A 14,018-nucleotide genomic window follows, 5' to 3' on the forward strand; every position below is an offset into this window, starting at 1 on the left:
ATTCATTTAGGATAGGTGCGGCAACTGAGGCGGATGCCTTGGGCTTGGATTCAGCGGCTATCATGAGTCTGGGTAGATGGCGCTCTAATAGCTATAAGTCATATGTGCGACCTGATCTGGTTTTAAAGATGGTGTAAGCTGGAAGTTTTCATAAGAAAGGTCGCCCCCTCCCCTTCCCCCCCCCCCCCCTGTTTTTCCTTCCTGTTATATGGAGTGTTATGTTAACCCTGCCTGTAATTTTCATTTGACCGGAATGTAGCTTAATTTCTTTGTTAGGGTTGCGGCGCCCCCAAGTGTGGATCTTGGGGCATTCGTATGTGCATTGGGCAGCGGTTCGAGCGGGTCGAAGGCCATTAGGTCTGAATTTGGGCCTCGCACAGGCCGACGTCCATTGGAGAGGTGTCCGGGGATTACGGTGGGTGCAGTTACTGCCAGAAGTAGTGGCAGTTACAAGGCACACGTACGGACCTGTTGTCCTAATCATCCATGCGGGTGGAAATGATATCGGCCAAGTGAAAATGGCTGAGTTATTGTCAATTATACGAACTGATTTGGCGCGTTTTCGGGATCTGTTCGGCCGTTGCGTGATAGTTTGGTCCGAAATAGTGGCGCGCACGGTGTGGCGAGGAGCGAGGAATATGGCAGCTTTGGAGAGAGTGCGCAGGTTAATTAATGTGCGGGTGTCGCGGTTCATTCGCTCTATAGGGGGGATCGGGTTGCGACACCAATCCCTGGAGGGGGATAATGCAGATCTGCTGGCACCGGATGGAGTGCATCTGAATGATATCGGGCTCGATATCTTTTTATTGGATCTCTTGGATGGTGCCGAGAGAGGGCTGGCGTTGCTTGGTGGGGGTGGTCGGGGGACTGAGTAGGTTTCTCAGTTCCCCCTTCTTGGCGGAAAGTACGGCAGATGAAGACGGAGGTAGCACCCTACATGCCTGATGGAGACAGGGAGCATCGTCATTTCAGGAGGAGAGGAAATAAATAAATATATATATGTCTTCATGCCGATGGTTGTAAATAATAATAAAGCTGTGGCCACTTCCACATTTGCATAAAGAAGGTGTTGGTGTGTTAATTCAAAGAAGGATGGTTAAGGTCCTGGGCAGGTAAAGTGGATAATGGGTCCTTGCAGTCTTGTAGACACTGAAGCGCCTAGGGAGAGTGTCAGGGACTGCAAGGGGTTAAGAAAGGATGGAACGGTTTAAAATAATGCCCAGGATCAGGATTGGTCAACAAGGGGTAAGAGGGGCGTGGTTAAGAAGATATAAGGCAGAGGTTTGGAGCAGGAAGCCCTCTTACCTTCAAGCTGCAGTGGAAGAAACACCCGCCCTCCCTCCCCTGGTGGTTTTGGTTTTGTTTTTTAAAATTTTTCTACGGTTATATTCTTGTTCTGGCGTTTTTCTGGTTTTTTCGTAGATGTCACAGCTGGCGGAAAGTACGGCAGATGAAGACGGAGGTAGCACCCTACATGCCTGATGGAGACAGGGAGCATCGGCATTTCAGGAGGAGAGGAAATAAATAAATATATATATGTCTTCATGCCGATGGTTGTAAATAATAATAAAGCTGTGGCCACTTCCACATTTGCATAAAGAAGGTGTTGGTGTGTTAATTCAAAGAAGGATGGTTAAGGTCCTGGGCAGGTAAAGTGGATAATGGGTCCTTGCAGTCGTATATGTAGTTTAGTATTTTGCCACAAAAAAAAAGCACACGTTAAAGTGGTTGTCTCATGATTGCAACCTCTTTCTAAATGGAAGCTGGCCCGATGATCAGGTGATCGCCGATGGCCCAGCCTCTCTAACCCCTGGCGATCAACGTTTATCGCTCAGGGAAGTTGTGACCAACCATTCCTTTCCTCTGAAGGGCTCTCCATGTAATGCTTTTTCCTTAGTGGCTCTCCGTTCTGGCTCATAGAAAGCAGGGTCTCAAGCAGGGGACTTCGTCTATGAAGTCCTAGTAGGGCATATGGAATGGGGTTGTATTCATGAGACAACCCCTTTAAAAATAAAATTTGCCCTACCCCTGCTAGTGGTTAAGCCACAACCCTTAAAGTTTTTTTTGATTTTTTTTCAAATTACTCACATGTGTTGCAAAACAAGATTAAAAGTTATAAAATATTGGGGACATTACTTATGACAGTTTTCTGTGGGATCATATGTTGTAGATTATTTCAGATCTGATTCAGCATAGGCCACCCGTATATGAGTTGACTTGGTACTTCAAAGGAGTACACCGCACCAAATTATAGGGATGGCAAATTAGCCAATTGCTCTAGGGCTTCCAACACCTGTGGGCCTAAGGCCTTCCAACACCATCCTCCATTTAAGAATCATCTATACTCAGCTCTCTGTCGCTGTTAGGGACAAGGTTTCCTCAACTCGGCTCATGTGAGTTGTCTTCTGCACTGTGATTGAGTGTGAAAAGTGTTTGAAGACCTAGGTGTCTCAGGACTTAGAAGCCATTTGGTTATATTTTCTTGAGCCTTCTCCAATGTCTTCTCCTTACATGGAAAAATTTGGAGGTCAAGAGACAAGTGTTTGTAGACCTGGATGGTTTACTTTTCATACATTGATGCCATATAGTTATAGCTTCTTAAAGCTTCTCCAATGTATCCTTATTCTCCATCTCCGTTAACAATCTTCATTTCTCTTTAACCCATTGCTGCCATATTGATCTTCTTCTATTTCCTTTCCTCAGTCTTTAAAATGTTTTTACTCTAGACTCCGTGATCTACATCATAGCCCTCTATTCCTGCCACTCAGATATGGGCCAATGTTCTCACATGAGTTTCAATCATCAGGCTAGTTTGTGATTTTAATTGGAGGGATAACATTTTGAAACCCTTAAGGACCAGGTCTATTTTGATCTTAAGGTCTCCCATACACGAGCGTGTTTGGTCCGTGATATACCGTCCGCATGTCGGCCGCATTTCCCGGACTGAACATACTGCAGGGAGCCGGGCTCCTATCATCATAGTTATCTATGACGCTAGGGGTCGCTGCCTCGCTGCGGGACAACTGCCCCGTACTATAATCATGTTTTCAGTACCGGACAGTAGTTGCACAGAGAGGCAGGGACTCCTAGCATCGTACATAACCATGATGCTAGGAGCCCAGCTCCCTGCAGTGTGTTCGCTCCGGGAAATGCGGCCGACGTACGGACCTTATATCACAGACCAAACACGCTCGTGCGTGGAAGGCCTGAGGACCAAGCATTCGTTTTTGTTTTTTCCTCCCCGCCTTCCAAGTGTCATACATTTTACATTTTTATGTCGATATAGCCATATGAGGGCTTGTTTTTTGTGTGACGAGATGTATTTTTCAATTGCACAAGTTTTGGGTGTATATATTATATTGCTTATCTTTTATTCATTTTTTTAGGGAAGAAATTGAAAAAAAAACAGCTATTCCAGCATTGTTTTCTGCCTTTCAAATTTACGCCGTTTACTATGCGGTATAAATAACATGTTAAATTTATTCTATTGCTCAGTACGATTACGGTGATACCAAATATGTATATATTTTTTAATGTTTTACTACTTTTGCACAATTAAAACACTTTGAAACAAAAATTATTTGTTTTTGCATCGCCGCTTTTTAAGAGCCGTAAAGTTTTATTTTGTATGTCGATGTCGCCATATGAGGACGTTTTTTGCGGGATGAGATGTATTTTTCATTGGTATCATTTTGGGGTACATGGGACTTATTGATTAATTTTTATTTAATTTTTGGTGGGGGGGAAGGGAAAAAAAAGAATTTTCGCCGTAGTTTTTGTGTTTTTTTTGTACCGCTTTCACCCGGCAGTTTAAGTAATGAGTTAACTTGGGTCGTTACGATCGCGGCAATACCATATATGTGTGTGTTTTTTTGCACTTCTAGTAAATAAAGCCACTTTTTATGGAAAAAAATGTGGTTTGATTTAAATTTTTACTGTAATCATTTTTTATGTTTTAATAAACTTTAACTGTTTTAATTTTTTTTATTAGTCCCACTAGGGGACTTTACTATGCGATCGTCTGATCGCTCATATAATGCTTTGGTATACTATAAACGGCCTGGATTGGAAGTTTCTCCAATCCTAGTCGTTGCAGCGGGAGCCCGGCTGTCAGTTTTAACTGTCGTCACACCGACGTATACTACGTTCGTCTGAACTTGACCTTAGGCTTATTTCACAGATCGATTTTTTTCTGGCGTTTTAAACTGCATGAAAAACATAATGTACAAACGCTAGTGTTATTAAAATGTAACATGCATTTTTTTTTTATAGCATTTTTAGCCACCATTGACCAGAAAAACAACACAAAAACTTCACACGAAAAAACACAGTGTTTGTAGTGCAATTGCTTTTTGTCTATAGACTGCAATGTAACATTTGGCTGCACAAAAAAAATTCACCCCAAAAAAAAAATGCTGGTAAAAACGCCATTAAAAAATTACACAAAAGGTGCAGAAAAACGCAGCAAGACAAATGTGTGTGATTCCAGCCTAAGAAAACTTTAAAGCTAAGACAATCCATAACAAACTTTGAGGTTAAAACACGTGTTTGAAGACCTGGATGGCTCTGCTTCTCCTGGTCTGAAGATAGTTAGGCTGGATTCACATGAGCATGTTTGTTCCGTAAAGGTCGGAACGTATTTTGGCCGCAAGTCCCGGACCAAACACACTGCAGGGATTCGGGCTCCTAGCATCATAGTTATGTACGAAGCTAGGAGTCCCTGCCTCTCCATGGAACTACTGTCCCGTACTGAAAACATGATTACAGTATGGGACAGTTGTCCCGCAGCGAGGCAGGGACTCCTAGCGTCACACATAACTATGATGCTAGGAGCCCAGCTCCCTGCACTGTGTTCGGTCCAGGACTTGGGGCCGAAATACTTTCCGTCCATTACGGACCGAACATGCTCGTGTGAATCCAGCCTTAGGAGTCATTAAACAGCTGAGCTGGGGATAGTAATATTTTCCTTCTTGGGTCTGGATTGTCTCAGAGAAAACCTCTTATTCCTGCTCTGTAATAGACGGCTGATAAAATGCAGTAACTTTCCTTCCTCAAAGTCTCTTTTTATCAAGATTAGAAGTTCTGCTCACAAACTGCTCCAGACGTTTCCTGGAAAGCAATGCACCGCACTGGGGAGATTGGGACTACAACCTTTTGATGATTTTGACACATAGATAGATACTCAGAAATCCTACTTGGTATAGATACGTTAATGCTTAAAGGGAATATATCAATTTCTATTTGTTTTCCCTAACTGAAACCAGATCATGAAACCTATTTTTTTTTTCAAATCTGTTTTTATTTTTCATTGTAGACTTTTTTTATTGTATGTTCTGAACATGATTAGGGGGCGGCCATAACAGCACTTAGAGAGATGCTTTACAGCTGCCACATGGACCATAAGAACCTGTGAACAGGAGGAGACCCATTGACTTCTATGGGAGAGTTTTTCTAGGCATCCTCTGTGACCTGTGCAGAGGTCATTGTGCATCGATGGGGAGAGCTATGCCCATCACCTATTATCAATGGCGGATCCTGGGTTATCTATATAGAGTTACCTGTCATTATTTCCTGCCAGTAATGATAATTTTTTTTTTCTTTAAAATCAAGTAATATTTTATTTTCAGCAAAACAAAACATTTGCGATACAGCATCGCAATACATACAAAACTCCCCCTCCCCCTTCTTCCATAGTATGCATGCACATGAATACATAATAACATCACATAAATCAGTATCAAATACATAATATATCATCTACAAATCTATTGCACATTTGAAAAAGAATGAACAAAATCCCCCAAGGCCAATCAGAGTACTCTACACCTCATATATTATCTACCTGACTATCGCGGTCTAGTCTGCAGCCCAGCCGCAACATCTGACGATGAACTCAGGCCCCTGCTTTCCACCCATGGAGACCATATTTTATCAAATATATGCTTAACATTCCTAGCTGTGTAAATATGTTTTTCCATGCGTGTTAATCACGTGACTTTGTTACAGAATTCCGATAACGTAGGTGGTTTATCATCCAGCCAGTGTTGTGCAATAAGCCTCCTAGCCACATACGAGCAACAGCCAGATTAACATGCTCAGAAATAGAAATATCTTCCACATACCCTAGGACACATACAAACTGTAAAGGATCTGCCAGACACAGCTTCTGTGTCGGCGCCCGTGGTTAATCAGTCTGCATCTGCTACTAGGTCTAATAGAGTGACTCGATCTGCTACCACTCAGGCTGGTAGGCTGAGGAGTGGGAGAACCTATGACAGCCTGGCCAGACGGAGCTAGCTCCCGCCCTCGGTCTATTTATACCTTCATTTCCTGCTCTTCCCTTGCCTGTGATTCTGTCTTGTTTCCTGGTTCTGCTGTTCCTGCTAGTACTATTGACCTCTGTGTCAAATTGACCCTGGCTTTACTGACTACGGTCCTGCTCTGCGTTTGGTACCTCGTACACTCCTGGTTTGACTCGGCTCGTTCACTAGTCTTGTTGTTCATGGTGTTGCCGTGAGCAACTGCCCCATTTCCCTTAGCTTCTGTGTACCCTTGTCTGTTTGTCTGTCGTGCACTTATTGAGCGTAGGGACCGTCGCCCAGTTGTACGCCGTCGCCTAGGACGGGCCGTGTAAGTAGGCAGGGACTGAGTGGCGGGTAGATTAGACCTCACCTGTCTTTCTCCCTACCCCGACATTACATAATCACAGGCCCATATACATTTTCTACCCTGGTTCCTACACAAGTATGGACCCCCTTGACACCCTGGCTCAGCAAATGCAGGGTCTCACCCTACAGGTCCAAGCCCTTGCTCAGAGGTGCAGCCAGCGTGATGCTAACCAGGTAGTGCCCTCCACCTCACCTCTTGAACCCCACCTCAAGTTGCCTGACCGGTTCTCAGGGGACCGGAAGACTTTTTTCTCCTTTCGGGAGAGTTGTAGGCTCTATTTCCGATTAAGATCCCACTCCTCAGGTTCTGAGAACCAGCGAGTGGGTATAATTATGTCCCGGCTCCAGGACCGCCCACAAGAACAGGCCTTCTCCTTGGCTCCTGACGCCCCTGAACTTTCCTCTGTTGACCTTTTTTTTCTGCTCTCGGGCTCATCTATGACGAGACTGACAAGACTGCCTTTGCCGAGAGTCAGCTGGTGACCTTAGGTCAGGGTAAGAGACCCGTTGAGGAGTACTGTTCTGACTTTAGGAAGTGGTGCGTAGCTTCTCGGTGGAATGACCCTGCCTTGAGGTGCCAGTTTAGATTGTGTCTGTCGAACGCCCTCAAAGACCTATTAGTTAGCTATCCCTCTTCTGACTCTCTAGATCAGGTTATGGCTTTAGCGGTACGTCTTGACCGACGTCTCAGGGAACGACGACTTGAACGTTTTTGTGCCTTCTCCTCTGGCTCCCTCATGATGGCTCCCGAGGATCCGTTGCTTCGTTCTTCCATGGGAATCTCAGAGGAACCAATGCAACTCGGGGCCTCCGTGTCTCCCCAACAACGTAGAGAGCTCCGCAGAAAGAATGGTCTCTGCTTCTACTGTGGGGATGACAAGCATCAAGTGAACAACTGTCCTAGGCGTAAGAATAAGCAGCCGGAAAACTTCCGCGCCTAAGTGACCATTGGGGAGGTTGCTTGGGTGCACATGTATTTTCCGTAAAAATGAAACCTAATAAGGTCTTGCTTCCCTTTTAGGTCTCTTTTGAGGGTAGGTCTGCCACCGACAGTGCCTTCGTGGATTCAGGGTCTTCTGCTAATATTATGTCTGTGGAATTTGCTATGTCTCTAGCTATGCCATTGATTGATTTGCCTAAACCTGTCCGGGTAGTGGGTATCGACTCCACTCCACTTGCTAATGGTTATTTTATGCAGCATAACCCTGTTTTTGAACTCATTGTTGGCTCCATTCATTTGGAGCAGTGCTCTGTACTGGTGATGCAGGGATTATCGTCCGATTTGGTTTTAGGCCTTTCCTGGTTGCAGATGCATAATGCCACGTTTAACTGGAATACTGGGGTAATGAATGCATGACGTCCTGTTTTTCTGTTAATTTTATCTCTCTCCCTGAGGAGGTGAACACTCTACCTGAGTTTATTCAGGACTTCGCTGATGTTTTTTCTAAAAAGGCCTCCGAAGTGTTACCTCCTCATAGAGAATACGATTGCGCAATCGATTTGGTACCAGGAGCTAAGCACCCTAAGGGTAGGATTTTTAATCTCTCTTGTCCCGAACGTGAGGCCATGAGAGAATATATCCAGGAAGGCCTGGCCAAAGGTTACATTCGCCCCTCTACTTCTCCGGTAGGTGCTGGCTTCTTCTTCGTAGGGAAGAAGGATGGTGGTCTTAGGCCGTGCATCGATTACCGAAACTTGAATAAGGTCACTGTAAGGAACCAGTATCCCCTTCCTTTGATTCCTGATCTCTTCAATCAGGTTCAGGGGGCCTAATGGTTCTGTAAGTTTGATCTTCGGGGTGCTTATAACCTTATCCGAATCAGAGAAGGGGATGAGTGGAAGACTGCGTTTAACACGCCCAAAGGTCATTTTGAATACCTCGTCATGCCCTTTGTGTTGTGTAATGCTCCCGCGGTCTTCCAGAATTTCATAAATGAGATTTTAAGAGACTACCAGGGGGTATTTCTTGTAGTGTACCTTGATGACATACTTGTGTTTTCCAAGGACTGGTCCTCCCACATTTGAGCATGTCAGGAAGGTGCTCCAGGCCCTTCGGGAAAACAAACTCTTTGCTAAATCCGAAAAATGTGTGTTTGGGGTGCAGGAGATACCATTTTTGGGTCAAATCCTCACTCCTAATGAATTCTGCATGGACCCTGCCAAGGTTCAGGCTGTGGCTGAATGGGTCAAACCTGCCTCCCTGAAGGCGTTACAGTGCTTCGTGGGGTTTGCTAATTATTACAGGAGATTTATTGCTAACTTCTCGGTCATCGCTAAGCCTCTTACGGATCCTATTCACAAAGGTGTTGATCTCCACCACTGGCCTCCGGAGGCGGTCCAGGCTTTTGAGATCCTTAAGAAGTGCTTTATCTTTGTCCAGTGCTGATTCAGCCTAACCAAATGGAGCCATTCATCGTGGAGGTTGACGCCTCTGAGGTGGGAGTGGGTGCTGTCTTGTCCCAGGGTACCAGGGCCGTCACCCATCTCCGTCCCTATGCCTACTTCTCCAGGAAGTTCTCGCCCACTCAGAGTAACTATGACGTGGGCAACCGCGCACTCTTAGCCATTAAATGGGATTTGAAGAGTGGCGCCACTTCTTGGAGGGGGCTAGGCACCAGGTAGCGGTCCTTACCGACCACAAGAATCTGTTTTTTCTAGAATCTGCCCGGAGGCTAAACCCGAGACAAGCTCGATGGGCATTGTTTTTTTACTAGATTCAACTTTGTGGTCACCTATAGGGCTGGGTTTAAAAATATTAAAGCTGATGCATTGTCGCATAGCTTCATGGCCAGCCCAACTTCGGAGGAAGATCCTGCTTGTGTTTTGTCCCCAGGTATAATCATATCCTCTGTTGATTCTGACTTAGTCTCCGAAATTGCGGCTGATCAAGGTTCAGCTCCCAGGAACCTTCCTGAGAACAAGCTGTTTGTTCCCCTAAGGGCTAAGAGTACGCAGGGAAAATCATGATTCTGGGTACCAAGCACCTCATTGCTAGAAACTATCGGTGGCCTGGGTTGCCTAAAGACGTTAAGGCCTACGTCGCCGCTTGTGAAATTTGTGCTAGGTCCAAGACTCCCAGGTCCCGACCAGCGGGCTTACTATGTTCTTTGCCCATTCCCCAGAGACCTTGGACCCATATCTCCATGGATTTTATCACCGATCTGCCTCCATCTCAAGGCAAGTCGGTGGTGTGGGTTGTAGTAGACCACTTCAGTACGATGTGCCACTTTGTGCCCCTCAAGAAACTACCCAATGCCAAGACGTTAGCTACCTTGTTTGTCAAACACATCCTGCGTCTCCATGGGGTTCCTGTCAATATTGTTTCTGACAGAGGGGTACAATTTGTTTCATTGTTTTGGAGAGCTTTCTGTAAAAAGTTGGAGATTGATCTGTCCTTCTCCTCGGCCTTCCATCCTGAAACCAATGGCCAAACTGAGAGGACTAATCAGTCTCTAGAACAATATTTAAGGTGTTTTATCTCCGACTGTCATTATGATTGGGTCTCCTTCATTCCCCTTGCTGAATTTCCCTTAATAACCGGGTCAGTAACTCGTCAGGGGTCTCCCCCTTTTTCTGTAATTTTGGGTTTAATCCACGGTTCTCCTCCGTTTCACCTGGTGGTTCCAATAATCCCTAGGTAGATGTAGTTCATCGGGAACTATGCACAGTCTGGGCCCAGGTTCAGAAGAACCTAGAGGCATCCCAGAGCATACAAAAGACTCATGCAGATAGAAGACGTTCTGCTAACCCCTTGTTTGTGGTCGGGATCTGGTGTGGCTGTCTTCAAAAAATTTGCGTCTTAAAGTTCCGTCCAAAAAATTTGCTCTCCGGTATATAGGGCTGTACAAGGTCATTGAGGTCCTTAACCCTGTCTCCTTCTGGCTGGAGTTACCCCCGTCTTTTCAAATACACGACGTGTTTCATGCCTCCCTCCTGAAACACTGCTCCCCGTCCTTGGCTACCTCGAGGAAACCTCCGGTCCCTGGTCTTACCCCTGAAGGGGTAAAATTCGAGGTGGCCAAGATTGTGGACAGCAGGATGGTCCAAGGCTCCCTCCAGTACCTGGTCCATTGGAGAGGACTTGGGTACCCGCCCGTGATGTTCACGCTGGGGTATTGCTCAGGAGGTTCCATCTTTAGTTCCCCAATAAGCCAGGTCCACCTAGGAAGGGTCCAGTGACCCCTCATAAAAGGGGGGTACTGTAAAGGATCTGCCAGACACAGCTTCTGTGTCGACGCCCGTGGTTAATCAGTCTGCATCTGCTCCTAGGTCTGATAGAGTGACTCGATCTGTTACCACTCAGGCTGGTAGGCTGAGGAGTGGGAGAACCTATCACAGCCTGGCCAGACGGAGCTAGCTCCCGCCCTCGGTCTATTTATACCTTCATTTCCTGCTCTTCCTTTGCCTGTGATACTGTCCTGTTTCCTGGCTCTGCTGTTCCTGCTAGTACTATTGACCTCTGCTTCAAATTGACCCCGGCTTTACTGACTACGCTCCTGCTCTGTGTTTGGTACCTCGTACACTCCTGGTTTGACTCGGCTCGTTCACTACTCTTGTTGCTCACGGTCAGGGCCGCCATCAGGGGGGTATTAGGGGTACTGATGTGAGGGGCCCAGCCAAACCTAATTGAAAGGGGGGCCCGGCAACTGCCGCGACTTGCCTTTGGTAGAAAAAAACAGGCCCCTGCAATGGGGCCCGTTTTTTTCACCAAAAGAAGGTCGTGTGCTGCGGGCCCCCCCCCCCTCTCGTCATGGGGGCCGTCAAACACCACCCGCGCGCGGTACCGATCGCGCGCACCCGCAAACACCCGCGCGTGCACACTCGCGAGCGCGCACCCGCGACCGCCCGCGCACGCACCCGCGAATGCCCAGAAACGCGCACCAGCGAACGAAGCGCATGCAGACGCGGACACACATGGACACAACTTACCTGGAGCCTGGCTGGAGGTGAAGGACTGGACGTCTGGACCGAAGACATCGCCTGGAAGACATCGCCTGAAGAGGACTGTAGTGGGAGCCAGCAGCTCTTCTGACACAGTGAGTAAAGTGTCTCAAAGTGCTGTTTAAGTATGGCCCTGTGCACACAGAGTATTTTGCAGGCAGAAAAAAATCTGCCTCAAAATTCTTTAAGGAATTTTGACCTGCCCACACTATCTTGCCGCGTTTTTTTGCTGCGTTTTTTGCCCGCGGCGATTAAGGACAGCAGACAAAAAAACGCAGCGAAAAATGCATTTTCTGCCTCCCATTGATTTCGATGGGAGGTCAGAGGCGGAACAGCGGCAAGAAAGGACGTGCTGCTTTTTCTGTTTTCCGCGACTGGCTCCCATTGATTTCAGATTAAATCAATGGGAGGCGGTTTTGGAAGTTGTTTGGTGCTGATTCTGACGCAGTGTCCAAGTCAATATCAAGGCCCAAAAACTCTGTGAACTGGGCCTTATTGTTAGGGCTTATTCAGACGAACGTGTAATACATCCGTGCAACGCCCGTGATTTTCACGCGGCTCGCACGGACTTATGTTACACTATGGGGCCGTTCAGACTGTCAGTGATTTTCATGCAGCGTGTGTCCGCTGCGTAAAACTCACGACATGTCCGATATTTGTGCATTGTTCGCGCATCACGCACCATTGAAGTCAATGGGTGCGTGAAAATCACGCCCAGCACTTCCGCAGCAGTATAAACTATAAATGAAAACAGAAAAGCACCACGTGCTACAAACATACAAACAGAGTGTCATAATGATGGCGGCTGCGCGAAAATCACGCAGCCGCGCATCATACGCTGCGGACACACGGAGCTGTTATGGACCTTTTGCATGCGCAAAACGCCACGTTTTTTGTGCGCGCAAAAAGCACACGCTCGTGTAAATCCGGCCATAGGGTAGGAACACACTAGGCATGAACACTGCGGATTTTATGCAACACATTTTATTGCGGAAAATCCGAAGCGTATTACAGTCGCAGCAGAGTGGATGAGATTTGAACAAACCTCATCCACACGCTGCAAAAAAAATTGACCTGCAGTGTGGCTTTTTAAGCCGCAGCATGTCAATTTATTCTGTGGAATCGCTGCTCCTCTGTTGCGGAAATGCACGGACGTATTACATGTTCGTCTGAATAAGCCCTAACAATAAGGCCCAGTTCACAGAGTTTTTGGGCCTTGATATTGACTCGGACACTGCGTCAGAATCAGCACCAAAAAACTTCCAAAACCGCCTCCCATTGATTTAATCTGAAATCAATGGGAGCCAGTCGCGGAAAACAGAAAAAGCAGCGCATCCTTTCTTGCCGCTGTTCCGTCTCTGACCTCCCATCGAAATCAATGGGAGGCAGAAAATGCATTTTTCACTGCGTTTTTTGTCTGCTGTCCTCAATCGCCGTGGGCAAAAAGCGCAGCAAAAAAACGCGGCAAGATAGTGTGGGCAGGACAAAATCTGCCTCAAAATTCGCGGGTGCGAGCGCGTGAGGTCGCGGGTGCGCACACGCGGGAGTTTGCGGGTGCGCGCGATCGGTCGCCCGGGCGGGCGGTGTTTTATGGCCCCCATGACGAGAGGGGAGGCCCACAGCTCACGACATTCTTTTGGTGAAAAAAACGGGCCCCATTGCAGGGGCCTGTTTTTTTTCTATCAAAGGCAAGTCGCGGCAGTTGCCGGGCCCCCCTTTCAATTGGGTTTGGCCAGGCCCCTCACATCAGTACCCCTAATACCCCCTGATGGCGGCCTGGGTAGCATGATATAGTGCTGGACGGAGTACCGTTAACAGGCGGTGCCACGGTAGGGGGGCCCAGAAAATTTAGCTGTATGGGGCCCTGAATTTCCCTTAGCTTCTGTGTACCCTTGTCTGTTTGTTTGTCGTGCACTTATTGAGCGTAGGGACCGTCGCCCAGTTGTACGCCGTCGCCTAGGACGGGCCGTGCAAGTAGGCAGGGACTGAGTGGCGGGTAGATTAGGGCTCACCTGTCTGTCTCCCTACCCCGACATTACAGTATGTTTCAATCTCCATAGATCCTGAAGAAAAGACCCAAAAGCTGTTACAGGACCATCCACATTTGCGCCATCATTGTTAAATTTATCCCAATAAGGATGTACATAGTTATTAAAATCTCCCAGCAAGACAAATGGTATACCCAGCCTAGCCAGTAAAATTCAGAACCTTTCTAAGCACATCATAATTAAAGGGAGGTGAAATATAAACTCCAACAAGAATATATTGTGGAGAATAGATAGTACATTGAAGACAGACATATGTCCCCTCAACATCAATATCAACATGAAGACACTAGAAAGGGATCAGACAATGTATCATCAGGCTGACACCCCTCGAATAACTGGTGTGAACAGAATGATATTCATG

The sequence above is a fragment of the Rhinoderma darwinii genome, chromosome 1 (assembly GCF_050947455.1).
Source record: "Rhinoderma darwinii isolate aRhiDar2 chromosome 1, aRhiDar2.hap1, whole genome shotgun sequence".
In the NCBI taxonomy this organism is placed as follows: Eukaryota; Metazoa; Chordata; class Amphibia; order Anura; family Rhinodermatidae; genus Rhinoderma; species Rhinoderma darwinii.